The sequence below is a fragment of the Corvus brachyrhynchos genome, unplaced genomic scaffold (assembly GCF_000691975.1).
Source record: "Corvus brachyrhynchos isolate BGI_N302 unplaced genomic scaffold, ASM69197v1 scaffold61, whole genome shotgun sequence".
Taxonomy (NCBI): domain Eukaryota; kingdom Metazoa; phylum Chordata; class Aves; order Passeriformes; family Corvidae; genus Corvus; species Corvus brachyrhynchos.
The window spans coordinates 808743-826341 of record NW_008236478.1 but is presented as its reverse complement, the minus strand read 5'-3'; positions in this window follow the sequence as shown (position 1 = coordinate 826341).

The following is a 17599-nucleotide window of genomic DNA, read 5'->3' as shown; positions in this document are numbered from 1 at the left end:
TTAAAATACAGACCAGGCTATGCTGGAAAGTTTAGGATCCTGTGGCATTAAGATAACTAACAAAATGGCAAACAGCACAGTTCCTTGGCGAAAGTGGAAAGTCTGGAACAGTAAAACAGCAGTTTCATAACAGAGTCACCCTTTCACCTTCCCAAAGTTTCCATGGGGGCTGTGCATTCAAATTAACTAAAATCCTGGCACCCCTCTCTGCTCTGACAGAGATGAGGTTAGGGCCCATCTCATAAAAGCTGTGTTAGGGTCCATATTCCGCAGAGGAAAAAATCTGCACCTTGGCTGCCACCATAGTCCGAAGGATTGTCATTGATCACTGGTGGTCTCTGGGTACAACAACTTTGGAGTATGGGGAGATCTGGACAGCTGTACAAATTGTAATAGTGTCGCCAATACAGTGTAATGCATTTAAACATAAGCTGCTTAACATATGCTGCACTGGACACCAGAGATGGTACGGAGTCCTCTCAGCTGGCTACATAGTTACCGGAGAAGTGCAGATTTACTCATTTCCAACCTGTTTTACTGCTCCTGTGCTAACAAACCCAAGGTAGCCTTAACTAATTGTAAAATCAGGTTGCATTCCAGGAACAGTCAATATCAGCTGTATTTAGTAAGCTGTTCTGGTGGATCCTGTTGACAGATTCTGATGTCGAGAGATAAAAAAATACAACACCAAGAGAAAGAAATATAGATTATGTCCATGAAAGATTTATGCACGTTATTGATCATATAAATCCAGAGACAACATTACAGACTGGAAACGGAATGAGCTGTTTCCTGAAGTAAGATTTTAGACCATGATCTTTTTTGCACCGTACTCATCTATTTAAAGAGATGGCAAAAACCCTGTGTCACAAGGCAACTCCCCATTTGCACAGAATAACCATGTTGCATTCTTTATTTTAGCCTTTTCTAAGCAAGTCCACTGACAGCAAGGCAGTCATTCATGCAGGCAGAGATTTCTCTTTCAGCCAAGGGTTTTTAGGCACCTGTTAGTACGTGTCTGTATGTTCCAATTAAACTGAATACTTACTGTTGTAGTCTCTGAATTTATATAACCTCTATTTCAGCTCATGTAACAATAATGCTTAAAATATACTTTTATTCCTATTCCTGTTAACAGTTTTAATATTAATTGAGCTATGTGATCCTAAGATACAGTGTGGTATTAATTTGAGCTCTAGAATGTCAACAGGAGAAGAAAAGGCAGTTCATCGTGGTAACAAAATGCTTCACTATCAGTCTGCAAAATACACATGACATTTAGAAGACAGTGCTCCTCACATCCTTTTGAACTTTTGCAAGGATCTGTTACAAAATGCCATTAACAACTGATAGATTCGTGTAGCATTGGGAGAGAAACAAATTGGCTCCCACCAACAGTCTTGTAACCTACAGCATGGTTAACACGGGACCCAACACCCTCCTGCAATGATACAGTCCTGCACAGCAGAAGTCCTCACCACATGGGAGGCTCTTAAATTCATGAAAAACACATTGTCTTACTAAACTAAATTACTTGGATTTAGGAATATTTCTCATAGAGATAAAATACAATAGAGAATTTTCACTGATGAGAAAGTTAGTTCAAGTTAATTATGCAAGTTTACACTCAGGCAGCCCTGGACATCTTCAAACAGCTGGGCATACATTAAATTAGCTTAGCTGCATTTGTAGGTACATGATACTAGGCTTATTTTTGTATTAGGAAAACACAGAAGCCAAGGTTGAAATTATTAAAAAGTTATTCTGTTTGTTTAGTCTTGCTTCCATGGAAGTCAATCAAAAATTGTCAGTCACAGATTTGCATTTCCATAGGATCCCTTTATACCCCTGTGGTAGGGCAAAGAGCCTAGTTTTAAGTATCTTGACCCTGCCAGGCAGTGTAATGGAGCCTTAGTGGAACTAAGAATTAGGCCTCCATCAGCTTGAATAGGAATGGATTTACATAACTGCCATGTGCTTTTGAAAATTCTACCCAAAACAGCCAGATTATTTGACCAATATGACACAACAGGCGTGTGACAGACAGTACAACTCAGTTTGCCTGGCATTAGTGAGCACTAGACCAAATCAGTCCCTCAATATGTTTCTATCTTGGAAGAGGGCTCAGTTACACAGAAATCTTTAAATTATTTTAAAGGACATTTTAAAAATAGAAATGGTATACAACATTTGATCCAATGCTGATCACCCGTTACCAAGCTGCTCAAAAGTAAGTGCGGTCCATGACAAGCTACTTTAAGGGGAGAACAAGATAGATATGCAAAGGGTTCCCACCATTAAAAGATGGTAATATCAACCAGGTCATTTCAATAATGTGTGTAAAAGATGGACAAAGACAGAAAGGCTGAAGGAATCTTACAGAAATAGAATTCCAAAAAGAATCCTGGCTAAGAAGATGGGCCTGAATGCAGGGAGCATTGAGGCTATCTACCCTCGCTGGATACCAACCCACTGCACGCACTCTACATGGATACTTAATTCCTCTAGCTTCCAGCATGATTAAGACTGAGAAATGCCCTGCATGTGAATATATGTGTATGACTTGGGGCTGAAATGCTGTCTCAAGAAAACCACCCAAGTTTGTTTAAAATTCTATCGGCTCAGTAGGCTGTTCCCTCCATCCTCCCCTTACCCCCCCTCCCCGCCATCACTGGTTACACTTTAACCATGTATGGAAGAGTTGCCAGAGGTCTGAGCCATTAAAACCTACAGAGAATAGAAGAACTTGGCAAACATGAAATAAAAGCAATTTAAATGGCTCTGAGACAGCCTGCTTCCCCTTGCTACTGAAAATGTGATAGATGTGTTGCCATTTCTGTGTCGGAGATCACAATCTGAGGTTTCTGACATGTCTATAAACTTAACTACACATAGTGTGCCTTCAAAACTGTTTGAATACAAATTATCACATCAAAACCCGCAGATCTTTTGATCTTATTAAAAACAACAAAGCAAACAAAAAAACAACACAAACACAAAAAAATCTTACACCCCGACACTTAAAGTAGTAATCCTGTGTGTTATCTGCAGACAAGCTTCCTGCCAAGTATTCTTGTACATGCCAAAAACTATGGTTATTTTTGAACACTTTCTTATTTACAACCCTTTAGTGTGCATGAAACAGTGATGTTCTGCCATTTTTAAGAGTCGTTGATCACAAGAAAACCTCTAACACATCTCTTCTCACAGCACATGATTTATGGGGAGAACATTACAGCAGTCTTCCTTTTCCCTATAAGAAACAGACATTGAAGAAAGAAAAAAAAAAAAATCCAGACACAACACTGAGAAAAGATGCAGGATACAGGAAACATTGTATAGAAGCTTACACAATGATAAGACACTACCCAGAAGCATGTGGAATTTACCATGGACAACATCCTGCTCCTGGTAATACTGTAAGATGCAAAGAGAATGAATGAATATATTTCCCCCCTTTCTCCATATTTTAGAAGACTACCAGATTTGCCTTTAGAAAACAGATTTTCTGATGATGCTCCCTTTCAAACCTTTTAGGATGTTCTCATTTAGAGAGTTGCTAAGTAATCACAATTCAGTGTGATATCTTCTCCCTGAAGATAATTCAGGGGACTCAGATTCTCACAGAGCTCATTGAGGAGCTGGAATTCAGGAAATCTAAGGTTTATTCCCAGCCTTCTGCAATCACTGTGCTAGAGAGTCGCATCTCATTTTCTCAATTGAAAAACAGAACTAAACCACCAGTCTCCTTTTCAAACACTTAAAAACTTGATCAATACCCCATAAAAGCTTTACATTTCTATTACTGTGTTAAGTACTCAGCCCTTCCACCTGAAACCAACCAGATTTTGACATTTATTTTTCATACTCTCCCAGAATATTCCAGATGACATTTATACCAATTCCACCACAGCATCATTATTCAAGAGCAGAGATTTACTGCTCTATCAACCCAGAATAACTGATTTCAAATGCAATTGGTCCAGGTCTCAGTTCTACTGCTGTAAACCCAAGTTGTGGCCCTCATCACGGAATCTGATCCATGCCACTACTTGCAGCCATACAGATCCCAAACAGAAAATGTGCTTTTGTCTGTCCAATTACAAAATAATTTAGGAAGTACAACACAGAAAAACACAGGTCCTAAGTGATTCTCAGTGCAGTTTGACTTCTGACAGCATCATTAATTATTTCTTTACTTCTAAGAACCCCACCTTCTCTCCTACCCCAAGCATCCTGACTCCCTGACATGAATAATTTTGGAAGAAGGAGAATACTGTGTACATTGAAAGACAAATGCACCTATGCCTTTTTATTACTTCATGGATGACAGCCTTTCTATGCATACTATCCACAAAGTATATAATTACAGACAATTAGTATTCTATTTTTCATCAAATTCATTAATTTCAAAAAATCTTTAAAGTACCACTTCCATATGAAGTAGAAAATCATATATTTAAATAACACTATCTATAACTCTTTTACTATTTTGCTCCGTCCATTAATCATTAATGAGGACACAAACTTGCTGTTTACCCATTTTTCTTCAATTTTTCTTCAATTTTTTAACCCCAGCATCAGATTCAGCAGAGCTGAGAATTATTTTCTCACATAGAACATATTAGGGCACTGAGTAAGGATGAAAACTCTGAAGAGGTGTCCAAGAGCAAGCTGCAAAACAGGTTAGCAAAGATTTGAGTGCCAAAACCTTCTCATAACCTGGCAAAATGATGACATATAGACAAAAAACCCCAGACTTCAGAGTTTATTCTCTGTGAAAATTAAGTGGGTCCTACAAGTCTTGTTTGCTCAGAACATACAACTGTGGGAATTCAATAGCTAATCAAGTTAGGGGCTGGGTGGGATTTCTTATACAACAGGACAGCCCTGAGTTATGTGCTCTTGGTCCTGGGGAACCCAGCACATACAGAGTCAACAGATTGAAACGGAATCTAAAAATAATTTTAAAAGTTATATTAACACATGATCATGTGCTAAACATTACTGCAGCTTGTGTAGTGAGGGACATCAATATATAAATCTATGCTTCCGTCCCTTCAGATATTACCAGAAATTACAACCAAAAATAAGAGACAAATCTCTCACTTCTGTGTATTGATTGAAGAGAAGAAAAACAGACATGCTCTGTGTGACAGATATGACTCTTTTCTAATAAAGATTTCAGCAGTTCTTTAATTCAGCATATGCCTTTTATATGGATAAATATAGATGAAACAGTTACCTGAAATAATGTTTTCATATTTCAGTATTTTTATCACAGCATTACCTAAAGGTCCAGTCAAATCCTATCCCTAATGTGCTAGGTGTGTGTAAGACTAGACACTTTATCAGACTAGTTCACAGCCAGTAGAGACAAATGAAGCATCATTACATTCACAGGCAGGGAAATTTAATGCAGACAGATGACATAAAATGCTAGAGATCACACAGAGTTAGATATTAAACTTGCTCCTCTTAGCGAGCCCCAGTTCACTGCCAAAGCTTTTTCATCTGCCACAGGGGAGGCTGGACAAGGGTGCTGTGCCCAGTTATGCCTCCATGTAGTTATTTCTCTCACTTGTTAGCCACGGACCATAGGTGTGCAAAACACACATACGATGGCCATATAGAGAGGATATTGTACTTAAGAGGAGACCATTCAGTCATCTCAAAGGAGTCTAAAGGGAAATCTCTCCTGCTGAGCAGGCAGTAAGCTCTCTACAAGGTGCTTTAAAAGCTATTAGCCACACTCTGGGTTCTGGCTCTTCCTCTAAATGACTGCCTCTATTGAACTGTATGCCTTAGGAAGCTGTGGAATAACAAACTTTGTCATTTAAGTGTCAAGAAAATATTCAGGAAAAACTTAATAGAAAACCGAGTCAGGGTGTTTAGAGCTGTTCAGCCTCCTCCAACTCAGGCCATTAGCAGCTACCTCAAGGCACTGATGGGAGAACTGGGAAAGTACGTATGGATGCTGCAGAGTGGGACTCCTCTTCACTTGGGAGCAGCAGCAGGCTGCTTTATGTGCAACAATATATAATGTAGCTCCAGCCTTTCAGAATGACCATAAATTGCTAAGCAATATGATGAGTACCTAAAGGAAACTTTAAAGTTGAAGTCAATCATGAGAAAGAGACAAGGATACTATCTTCAGCTATCACCCAAATCTACCTAAATCAAGGTGGTTTCTAAATGACCCTGGATTTACTATAACCTCTCTGCTTTATTTTATCTTGGTTTTCCCAACTAGAACAGAGGGGCTGTTCATAGCATGGAGCTATGCCAGAATGAAATCCAAATTTAATTTCTTAAACCAGAGGTTGTGGAGGAATTCCCATACCCCAGAGCAGTTGCTGGGCTCTCTCCACAACACAGGTTACTTATGGCCATAGGAAAGCCCAGTGCAGTCACACCACACGGGCTGTTTGCTGCCATGCCAATCTCAGATGAGGTGAATATTGCCAGGATTGATGCAGGTGACTACTGGAATAGAATAAAATTGGAAAATGACAGTGAAGAACCTGCCCTGATATCAACCACAATGCCTGTCCGCAGTCTGAGCACCTGCATGCTCACAGACTACCGAACTTTTGAAATGAAAGAAGTTCTCCCATGTGTATGCCAGAATAACCAAGAAAGACCTAACCCTAGGTCTCATTCAAAATGTTTGAAATGTGCTACTAATTATTGAGTCAAATCATCAAGTTTGAGTCTGGCCCTAAATTGTTCCAGCTGCAGCTGAGAAATCTAGAATCAAACCCAAACTTTAAGTTTTAAAGGCTTAATGTCAGTCTCAACTTTCTGTTAAATTAAGACAATAATTTAAGCCACAAATTAATTTAATTATTAAGCAGGCTTGAAATTGAGCCCACCTTACTTCCAGTTTCAGTAAAAAAAAAAAAATCTCAACTTGAATTTGCAGTTTATGCATAGCATCTCTTTTACTTTTGTTTCAGGATATTCATTTGGGGAAATTTAATAGGCAAGAGATGCCTATCTGAGAATGGAATTGATCAGGAATGCAGTTACAACAGAAAGAATTTCAACAGACCGTAAAAGAGAAAGAGAAGAAAAAAAGAAAAGCCTACTACAAGAATAGTCCAGCAAAATGCAACTAGTGAGTTTGGGCTGTTTCCCAGTACTCCAGGGGGAATTCTGCTATTTGCTGAGTTTAGTGAATGTAGTCTAGTGCAGAAGGAAAAAGAAGTGCCGCTGCTTTCACCATTTTCTCAGTTCTGCTTCGTATGAGAAATCATATAAAAGACAGCAAAATTATTGTATTACTGTGAAAGCACACAGAAACTTGCAAAGCAGATGTTCTCAGCACACATAAGAATGACTGATTGGACACTGAATAAAACTACACAACCAGAATGAAAAAAAATAAACCCACTCAGCGGGCAGAGATGAATCAAGAAATAGGGGACTCAAAAAATAGTTTGGAAATAACATCGGTAGTGGTAAGTCAGTCTCATTTTGTTAAACAGTAAAAGGAAATCAATACTTTCCACTACACTTCATGGACAACACTATTTGAGTTACTTTCCTCCAAGAATCTCAGTATGCAACTTTAAGGAAATTAAAAATCATTCAGAACATACACAAACAGTTAACAGGAAATATAAAATGAAGTAATTGAAACAGAATCTACCTCCAAAACCAGCAGATACTCCACAAGTTATTTATAGCAGAAAATTTACAAAAGATTGGAAAGGTCTTAAACCTTCTGAGGCTTTAAATACTTACTTCTTGCAGCCAAAATCACATCAGAGGAATATCCAGGAAATTTTTTAAAAGATTGCATTAAGGAGCTTAACTAGCTGAGAACATGATGTAGCCTTTCCTTTGGACTATCCAGCCATAGGCATTTACTCATTCAACAGAAGCACAGAGTATGATACTGTAGTGCAGCCTTTTACATAGGGATACCAAAGAAGGGGGAGGGAGGGGAAAGCCCTTCCCCAAAGATTTTAGTTCAGCCCACTCATTAAAATACAGAGTGGAAACAGCTGCTGCAGAAAGGAAGAGGATTTCCAGGCAATTTTTTATTAACTTTCTTAGGTGTAAACTCATTTCATTCTGAAGTCTCAGTAAGAAAAATAATTTTCTTTTGAATTTCACTCTTCCTCTGCATTGCTCTTTAAGAAAGTAGCTCTAGCTCCACTTATTAATAAAAATAACAGTAGATAGTCAGCTCTCTGTTTTCAAAATCATTACATCTCACTAGGGGAAAACAGATCCCTAACAGAACTCCCTCTCCACCATGCAAGCTCTAGTACCAGGACACGTGTGCTTTGTAACACTTAAGCCTTAACACAATGTAATATTCATCTCAAATTACTTCCCACCAAGAAGTCCCAACCAAACAACAAATACAAGCTTACTGATAGCAACATTTAGAATTGATAGCATGCTTCTTAGAGATTAGCACCTCAAAGTTAAATCTAGATAAAGAACAGAGGAAGGAGGTAAGAACAATGAAAGCTCTTCAACTGTTTGACTGGGAGACACTGAATAAACAAGGATTCTTCAGTCTGAGAAAGAGTTGGCAGAGGGGAGATGAGAAAGTGTTCCATTAAATCATGGAATGCACCAAAAATGCTAATCTGGGAATGGCAGCCCATTCCTTCTGGTAACAAGAACTAAGGGGCACTGAACCCAATCTTTAGGCAGAAGTTTTAAAACAAACAAAAGGAAGTTATTTCTCACGTCATGCATAAAAGGACTGCAGAGCTTGTTGCCCAGGATCTTGTGGAAGTCCACTCTGTGAGCAAACTCAAAAAACGAAATTCAAAAAAATGAAAGAACGGTCCTAATCCTAGAACTTTTGGCTTGGGAAGCTATCAACCACAAGTTACTAGAAGGTGTGGATATCTCAGGTGTGGTAACAATTTGAATTTGCCCTCTGCATTAATCCTTCCCCTAAACCACTGACACTGACCACTGCCAGACCAGCAGTCTACATTAGAAGGATCTCTGAGCCACAACAGTGCCCATTCTCATATGCTCATTTATCTCGTTTTCACAACGCTCCTTAATGAGAAATTGTCTGTATTATTAGGTCAACTTCACAGATGGGGAATTAATTATGTACATCAAAGTCCAGAGTAGCACAACTCTTTGGAAATTTTGAATGGTAACCACAATTCAGAAGTTAGGTATTATCCTTAAAAGTCATCCTGAAGTGAGTTTCTACTTCTAAAGGGCAGCACCCTTTCAAACCTCTGCACTTGTGACTGTTGCCTGTTCACTCCAGTACACCTACTCCAGTGTAACTTCTTTAATGGGCAAAGTTATTCACCAACAGGAGATTTTCCACAATGATTTGAGCAGCTATTACTCCTATTTCCTGCTCTCTCTTTGCCTATAGTTGCAAAAACTAATGCAGGCTGGTAGTGAAATCTTACTGTAGCACACTGTTTTTAAATATATATGTGCTTTTCATATATTATCAAACAGCATTTTTTGGTGTAAGGCAAGCTGGCTTAGAGTAGCAACTAGCAAATAGATTATCAATCAAGGTTGTTGTTTTGTTGTTTGCTTTTTTTAAAATAAGAGACATACTTTAAAAATACTCTCAGAGTGGCCATTGTGTGGTAAAAGGGGTAACTGCTCACTGACCTTGCTCATACAACAGCTTGTCTGAATTAATACTGAGAAACAAGATACTTTTATGCAAAATAAGTAAATTGATTTGAGACCCTTTTCATATCAGGTCTGAGAAAAGCAGACAGAAACTCTGTTTCTCTTCACTGCTCCTAATTTTAAACAGGGGCTTCATAGCTTTTTGTCTGTCTCAGTGTGTTTAATGTTTCCTGGAGGCCTGCAAAGGCATGCAAAATATTTTAGTTCAGGGCCTCTATATGGTTGTAATAGGAAATAGATGTCTCCCTTAAAGAGAGGGGTTAGTATAGAAACAGATTATCTGAATGATAGCAGAATCTTAAGTGTTTATTTCAAAGGGAAGGAAAGGACAGATAAATATTTACTGCTTTCTGTCCACATTGTAAAATACAGATGCTGCCCATTTTCAGTTACTTCTTGTCTAAGTAATCCAGGTTATTGTCTGATCCTGTTCTCTTGGTCAGGATCTGTCTTCATGTTAAAAAAAGTTCTGATGCCATCTTTGACAGAGAAATCCTTTAGGCTACAGGAGAGTTGCACAAAGAGAAAACTGGTTTCTAAAACCTGAGCTGGGCAAGACCTTATGCTTGTACAAGATATTTGGTCACCAGAAAGGAATCACAGACTTTTTGGTCTACCTGAGAAACTGCATGTTTCCTGTGTAAGGCTTCACACTATGCTGAAATAGCCTTTTGGAAAAATTCTGAGTGTTTCAGTGCTAACAGGTCGAAAAATGGTGGAGACAAATGTAAAGAAGGGTTCACTTCTTACTCCTATCCCCTCTCTTACTTCACCCAACCTGAAGGGTAAGTGCCATCCCTTCCCCAGCAGAGTAGAGGAAGATAGAACAGATGTTCTCTTTCCTCCTGCACAGGCCCTAATCAATAATCTTCAGGTCCTGATCTTTGACCCATTTGTGGCAGCAAGCTTTGATTCTGAGTCTCCTATTCTTGACAGGTCCACTCTTTCTCCTTTTCACTCTCTTAGGTACCTACTGCTAGAGAACCAAGACAATTAAAAGTAACTTTGGGACAATTATCCTTTCCTAGATGCGGTCTTACCTTCCCTATTTCAAAACTTGACTACAACTGATGAGATCTCTCTTCCTTACCCCTTCTTTCCCTCTTTTAATTAAAAGTTGCATGGTAAATCAAGAGGAATACAGAAGGACTTAGAGCAAATCTTACTATCTTCCTTTAGTTGCAACTACACCTCATATAAGAAGACATTAAGGAAATGGCTGATGGAGTAAGTGCAGTAGGTGCAACTCAGTGGAATGCTGGCTATCGAAACAACAGCCAAGTGGCAAGCATTTATTTTGTTCAGTAGATGAATGAGAGATCAATACCAATGGGACATATTCTGGGATGTTTCTGTATGCAAAGGCATTCCTCTTCATAAAGCAGCTTTATGAAAATCCCCCGAAATAAGCAGACTTCTGACAATTCACTAGCTGGATAGGAAGTCCCTAAGGTGTTACAGAGGAAAATGGTCATTCAATAAATGCTGTTTTCCTCAGAACAAGTATCTTAGCACAAAGCCTTCACACACAAGTGTTTTTACAGATCAGGAAAGTTGCTATCATGTTTGAAGGTGCAAATGGATAACCTTCAGCAGGCTCAGTTGATGAGTTACACCTGTGTTATGAGCTGAACCAGCATAACAAATTATTGCAGCAACTGCAATTCCAACAAGATTTTCTGTGCAGCTCCTCAGAGTTTTCATCGCCTCATTTTAAAAATACATATTTTTTTTTAAGTAATAAATCAGGTTTGGGATACCAGTGAATTTCTCCCAGTTCTGTTTTCTCCTTATGCTCTTTTCTATTGGGTGGAGCAAAGAGATGAAAAGGAAAGGAGAGCAAATCTATTTAGATCAAGGAAGAGGAAAAAGAAGAAAGGAGAACAATTTTTCAAGGAAAGGAAGGGATTGCGAAGCTGAAAAGTAAAAACTTTCTGTCTCACTCTGGAAACACAATGCAGTTATTCCTGACATTAAAACTGAAGATCTTCTTTTGCCACATTTTGTTATACAATTTACATCACCAGTTGTTTCCTTCTGGAAACATTCACAACTATTTCAAATTCAATACTGAGAGGGATAAGGGAGTTGTACTATAAATGGACTGGATGGCCAAATGCATCAAAACAACAATCTTTGGATTTTGGTTCTGGAATGGCATGTAACGTATTACTAGTGATGCTATTCTCTCTGGAAAATTCACAGTGATTTTATTAATATCTGTAATTATTAATTTAAGATACATAAGATTATTAACTTTGGATTTAGACCAATGTTTCTACGACATAACCAAGGGGTTCATGGGATCATTCCCAAATTCTGCCATACTTGACTTTTTCAAGCCATTTCTATAGTCTGCCTTGAAAAACAGCTTTGCGTTTCAACAGAGACAAAGATCACTGAAAAGCTGTCAGTGAACATCTATGAGGACTGATCTCTTATCACAAACCCCTAAAAAGCAGTAAAGGGCTACTGCTCTTCAGCTAGCATCTGCAGGCAAATCAATGGGCCTCAGAAATCAGACACAACCCTAGATCCTAAGTACAATACTTTTGGATAAGGTCTCAATTCCCATTTTCAGCCTAACATGTACTAATACGTTCTTCAGCAGTGCTATCTTTTTAAAAAATAAACACTTTCTCAACACAGAGCAGCAAGTTGTCCATGCCCAGCATTTTTCATGACCATGGAAGATAAGGTTCATTTTGACTGAGGTCACAAACTGCAAGGCTTAATCTGAAGTTACATGGGGTATTTTAATACCTACCCTGAGCAAAGGAAGTTCACATTTCTCAGGATCCATTAAAAAAAAATGCACATGCTGTATGGAACCAAAGTGAAATTGATCTAACTTGGAAAACTGGTCGTCTGAGGAAATGTGATCAAGCATCTTAGATGCTGAACAGAACCTCAACAGTCTCAACCTTCTCACTGGATTGTGAAGCCACTCCCTTTCGGCTCCCTTCCCCACGCACCCTGAAAGCACTCTGCTTTGGGAGTGGCTTTTCTCACCAGGGAAGCGAAACTTTCTTTTAATGTGGTTCATGGAAAGTTTAGCTGGTTTTCTTTCTCCAGGCGAGTTAGGCTGGAAAAAGACATTAGTCCCAACCAAAATCCAGTATAATAACTCTGCCTGTCTGTGGACAGTTCTTTTCAACTTGCAAGGAAGCGATCCCACAACTGCAATTTCTTGTGTCTCATTATGGGAATGGTGGTGTAGCAAAACCACAGAAAGAGCTGTACTGGAATTGTAGTTATTGTACAAGCACTTTGAGATGCTTTCATCCAAAAAAAGGAATTAGATCAATTCTAGGAGTCCTCTAAGTATAGGAAGAACTACCAATAAATTCAAGGGTAATAGAGGCAATGGGCTGCATGGGATGAATTTTATTTTAACTTGTCTTTAAGGATACACCATGGGATACAGAAACTGAGCTGGGGAGTATAAACAGTACAACCCCAAGGCATAATAAATGGATTTATTTCTGATCCAAAATCTGCTATCAGTAACATGTATCAAGTTACTGCTTTCAATGAGCTTTAGATCAGTCTCCCATGAGCACCATGTAAAGGATATGAAGTCAGACACCTACCGAAACAAGGACAGTGTAATTTCAGCAATGTGTGTGTGGGGAAAATTTGCTTTCCAGAAAAAAAGAACCTGGGAGATGCTGCATATTATCAGATCACGGATTTACATAATGCAAAAGCTTTTATCAGTACCAAAAGCCTCAGGGTCACATACAAGAAACCAATCAGCAGTTCTGGGAAAGCTGCAGCTGGGTATTCCTCCTGTTTGACAAGGGCACATAGCAGCTTCCCCTTGTCTGTGAGACACCATTTTTTTCTTTGCTGGGTAGGTTTTTACCTGGATTTGTTCTCAGTTCACCTGATCATGTCACATCAACACTGGAGGTAACACAAAGTAAGGGTGAAGTTGGGATAAGGCCATATTCTTTCAGTAGCAGCCAGGACTTGGATCACTTTATACCAGTCCTGAAACCACAAATCCACAGAACTTAAAAGATCTTTTACAATTCAGTGCAACAAAGTAAAAGTGAAGAGAACAACTCAGATTCAAGAAACCAGGTGTTTAGGAACAAGTAAGCTTGTACTTCCAGAGCAATGCACTTGGCCCTTCTAAAGACAGAGAAACAAACATCTGAACTGACTCCCAAGGAAGAGAGGAAGGTCTAACTTAACACCATTCCTTTTTGGCTGGCTTAATGTTCTCCAGGTAGATAATTTTCCTCCTGATTACAGGGTGATAGCTCCCCCTCCATGAAGGACACACCATTTCTGATAAAAAGTCCTGCATGTTTACCACCTGCCCTGCTTTCAGCACAAATCCAAAGCACCCTGTTCCTTTCCCCGAGATGGCTCTATCTTAAAGGCAGTGCGCTACCCACAGACAGTCCAAATTTTCACTTTCATTCTAGACTAGAGAGGTCTCTTGGTCACAGAGTTGCAGTCTGGGTCCCCCTCTGCCTATTTCTTTGATTTCGATGAAGCCTTATCCCAGCTCTGCCTCCTTTTCTCTCCTGTTTATCACTGCTGCCCTGGTGGTCCCTGCATGCTGCACAGCTGTTCCTCCTTCCCTCCTGCCTAAGCTAATTCTAAGATGCCTCCTTGGACCAGATGTTTTCCACATGTTTCACTCTCTATTTTCTTCCCCACCCCCACCCCTTCCAAGGCAAGTAAATATCTCTCTCCTTGACCTTTCAGAATCAATCCTAAAGTATTCCTTAATCAACTTGCCCAGCTTGGTTCTGGGGCAGGCAAAAAACAAGTCTCTGCTTTTTCCTCTATAATAATATACATGGGCAGGAGACAAAAATAAGCTTTAACCTTGGCACAGCCTTTAGTTTCCATTTCACCTTTAGATGATCAGCTTTGGCTTTGGTATTTTTTTGGCTTTCTTTCTGGATTAAATTTTATTTCTTGGAAATACTTTGTTAAGCAGGATTAATATCCATATCACTTGCCACTTTCCCTTCTAATCATCCTTCTGTTTTCTAGCTGCCACTGAAGTCTTATTTACAGGTACAAATCTTAAGTTTCTAGGTACTTCACAGGTCCCATCCCCCTTCTCTGTGACATTTCCCACTCTCCATCTGTCTTTCCTTGGCACCAGTGCCTGCAGTGGCAGTAGACTTTAATACAAACTACCATAACTCTGCTTCATCTCTCAAAAATTGGTTTCGTATCAGGCCAATTCAATCCAGTTTCACAAGCTTATGTCACCTTATGTTAACTGTAAATCAGACCTAAACCAATAAACTCCAGCTGGACCAGTACTGTAACACCCATTTTAAGGTACTCCAACTTCCAGTCACTCATATGTAGAGATGGTTTTGCAGGAGAGGGATGGGTGCAGCGTTTCCATCCCCTCCTGTGCAATGTTATGTTTCTCTGAGCAGGCCTGCTCGCTTTAGGCCAAATCCTGAACATGGTCATCAGTGTACCAAAGGAGCAGTGACCTCATACCATAGGCTGGAGGGCCAGCCCTGCCACAAGGAGTGGGTGAGCATCCGAGCACACAGTGCCAAAGCTGCCAAGATCAGCAGAAGAACCTGAGCGCCTACAAACCTGAAACTAGAAGCTAAAGGCATGCAGATTTTGTCTAAACCACAGACAGTGCACAAAATACTTATCAACAGGGATTTCATTCTTTAAAGTCCTGACTCTGGTCTCAGCCCTGAGCAGGGAGTAGCCAGTGGCTGGGCTGTTTCTCTGTGTCCTGCAGCCAAGACACTTGTCCCTCACAGATGGCCTTGAGCTGGTGAGTGGCGACAGGGTGGACAGCGTGACCAGCCCCCTCACTTCACTGATAACCATGTCAGAGAACAAAAGCTGGTGGCAGGACATCCCCTTTCTGGCAGCATTACTCCTGAATTTGCTGTCTTTATGCAAGTAGATCTCCAGCATGTGATTGCCCACATTCCACAAGGGCTCTGATAAAAGCTGTTGCATTCAGCCAAATGATATCTGTATATTAAAAATTACTGTGGGGGTGACAGAGAGCAAAAAGAAGTGTAATAGTCCGAGAATATTAAGTGTAGCACTGGGTGAAGAAAAATTTTCCTTTCCGAATGCCACATGCAGATTTATTGCAGGAACAAAATGGGTGCGTAGGCACTGAAAAGCCCTAGGCAAAGTCCTGCATTTCATTTTCTGCCTTACCCAGAGTCTCTCTCCAGGACTTGAGCTGTGTCACTTCACTTTCTGGTATTTCATAAACAGGCAAAAGTTTACATTATTGCTACATATAATTAACGATGTACTCAGAGTCTTTCACTATGCCCAGATCTGATGAAACTTCAAGGCACCACCAACCAAAACTGGCAGAAACCTGCCTTATTTTGTAGCACTGACATGAATTTTTTTAATGAACTACTAAGAACTTGCACTCATTCATTTTAATAGGCGAAAAGCTTCCCAGCAAGATGGGCAAAATTGTATGCATTTTAATGATGAACCTCGCTGTGTCAAAATCGCTGTGGAGTCCTGCTGCTCCCAATACTGCCAACAGAAAGCAAGGAGGAAAGTAGCAAGTGATGGCAATTCTTTCTCAACACCATCTATCTCACTGCTACAGTGAGTGTACACTGCTACAGAAAGTGTACACTTTCACTTGGACAGTTTTGGGTTTACAGAGCAGAGACGACATCAGGGGGTTTGGGGGTTTTTTTGTTGTTTGCTGGGTTTTTGTGGTTTCTTGGGGTTTTTTGGATTTTTTTGTGGTTTCTTGGGGTTTTTTTTGCTTTTGGTTTGTTTTTTTGGGGGGCTATCTAGTGCCCTAGACAGCTCTGCTCAGTGGCAGCTTATGTTGTAACATCAGTATTTCTCTCTTCCTATACAGTTCACTAGACTTTGAGATTTATTGAGATTCCATTTGGCTGGAAGCTCATTATGCACTGTTTCCTGTAGCTCCTATATAGGACACATTGCAAGCAACAGATAGAAATATCTGTACCACTCTTTGTTTTTCAATTCCTTGATATTGCTGTTAAAAAAAAAAAAAAAGCTGCAAAAAGTTTCAAGAATTCCGTATTAATCTAGGGAAAAGAAATTCAGTTCTGGAAGCACCAAAACAATAAAAGAAGCATCCCAGGTGGAGGGATGGAAAAAAAGTGTAGAGCTACAAAGACAAAAATGTAATAAGGAACACTTGCATTTTGATCAGGAAAGACCAAAGAAACTATATGTACTGCTTTTAAAGACACAGACTTTATCATATTCTGTCCCATCCTCAGTATCTGCAAGACACTTCCTATCAGCTCTGCATACTGAATACATCACTTGAATGTTAAACAGTGGCAAGAGAAAATTCTCCTATCCATTCCTGTCCATTTCATATTCAAGCTTATCTCATAGTTAACAACTTCTTTCTCATTCTTTACTACCTCCTAAACTTGTTACCTTGCTTCATTTCCCATTTTCACTCTTTTTACACCTTGCGATTTGTTAGTTCTAGACCTGCAAATCCCCTTCTCCAGTCACCACCTTCTCAGAAATCACTTTTCCTTGAAACATTTCTCACCCTTCCTCCTGTAAGCAGCTGTGCCCTATGTTATTATCTAGGCAGGACTGGGACTGGTGTCTCTACAGTGCAAAGAACAGGTCTTATTTATGTTTGTGAATCCTTGTCTAACTTTATGCTGCTGTATAAATGTTTAATAGGTACTAATGCATTTGCTGGAACAAGCTGTGTGCTAATACCCAGTGGACTGTTTGGATACAATCCTTGCTGACTGTCAGAAGCTTCTGGAATAAAAAAAAAATGCAGGTTTTTGGTGACACTGCAGTTTCAAAGCTAAAGGATCCAACAGCTGAAGTAGTCTAACAAACCATTGTAGCACCGGAAATGGCCTTATCTGCTCTTTCCATGTTTGAAACAGGATAGAGTTTGAAAGCTTAGCACTATGGATGTGAGGTTGCTTTCAGCTAC